The 1,282-nt window shown below is 53.9% G+C and overlaps 1 protein-coding gene across 1 annotated transcript in view; it reads right to left on the bottom strand.

The window, feature by feature from the left end:
- The window catches only part of ARMCX2 (armadillo repeat containing, X-linked 2), a gene marked incomplete at its 5' end in the record, with an annotated part of 7,583 nt that overhangs the window by 5,708 nt on the left and 593 nt on the right, over positions 1–1,282 (bottom strand). The window lies entirely within an intron of this gene.

The following is a 1,282-nucleotide window of genomic DNA, read 5'->3' as shown; positions in this document are numbered from 1 at the left end:
AATTTCCCAGCACCTAAATGGGGGATGAGAGGCCAAATAGACTTCAGGAAAGTTGGTAGAGAGCCAGAAGGAACCCTAGATTCTTCTCTGATTCCCTCACCCACACCCCAAAGATTCCTAGGTGATCCCCATACACTTACCAATCTGCTGGGAGAGCAGGAGCAATTTGCACTTTTCCACCAGGCTAACAGTTGTGCAGGGCCCAAAAGGCAGAGAAACCTGTGGAAAGATCCCAGAAAGGGGGTTTGGGGCACCTTTGTAGAAGGATTCTCTTCTTCTCTTGATATGAACCCCTGTGAGTAAGTTTCTCCCTCCCAGGGCTCCTCTTTCCTACCATATCTCTTCCTCCTCAAACCCTGATTTAAGAAAGCAAATGCCACACCCCTTTGGCTTCACCTAAAAGGACATGTCCAGGGCAAGTGTTTTTTGTAAAGAGGGAGAAGATGAGGGAAGAGAAACCTCTGGCCCCAATTTCTGCTCTGGTTTCTGCCACATCCATACAAGGGGTTCCCAGACAGTTCCCAGCCCCCCTCACACTGATCTCCAATGATTCAGGGCTGTTTCTCTTTCCTTCAGTTCAGTTACAGCTTCATCCTACAGACAGACTGAAAAGCAGAAATACAGACAGCAAAACGTTGGAGACTGAGAGCCCGGAGGATGGAACTGACTCAAGACAGGAGTCCCCAGTTGCTTTTTAGCATTCACAAACCAGAATGACAAAGGGCATCCACCTCTCAATTCCCTCAACTCTTCTCATCCCTCCCCGCAACCCTAAACCCCGCCCCCGCGCAGACTCCCCAGGCACTCAACCCCTCCTTCCCTTCGCCCCGCCCCTGTCCGCCATTTCTCCCAGACGGCCACACCCCTTCTCCTGCACCGAAACAGGAGGGGGCGGGCGAGGGTGCTGCGGAGGCTGGTTGGGTCGCTGGATTAGGGGTTATGGGCCAAACGAATCTAGCGTCTCCCTCGTATGACCACCCGTCCTTCACGCTCCAGCCTCCAGGCCTGGCATCAGCCAGCAACCGGGCCCCAGTGTTTGCCCTTTCGGTTTGAGGGTCGTGATTCTCCACAGTTTCTCTGCTCTGGGCTCCGCCTCCCACCCCCCATCGCAAACCCCCGTTAACCGCCATTTCTCCCGCCAGCGTACCCAAACTCCTTTCTCAGGACTGAAAAAACAGAGGTGAAGGGCTGTATGGGCCAGTGATGTCTGGAAAGCAGCCTAGGACTTAGCACGGCGGTTTCTCTCAGGGTCTTCCTTCCTGTAAAGCCCAGAGCCAACCCG

Source organism: Bison bison, unplaced genomic scaffold, assembly GCF_000754665.1.
Source record: "Bison bison bison isolate TAMUID 2011002044 unplaced genomic scaffold, Bison_UMD1.0 scf7180017855043, whole genome shotgun sequence".
NCBI lineage: Eukaryota > Metazoa > Chordata > Mammalia > Artiodactyla > Bovidae > Bison > Bison bison.
The sequence above is the reverse complement of the archived record's forward strand: the minus strand, read 5'-3'. Positions and strand labels throughout refer to the sequence as shown.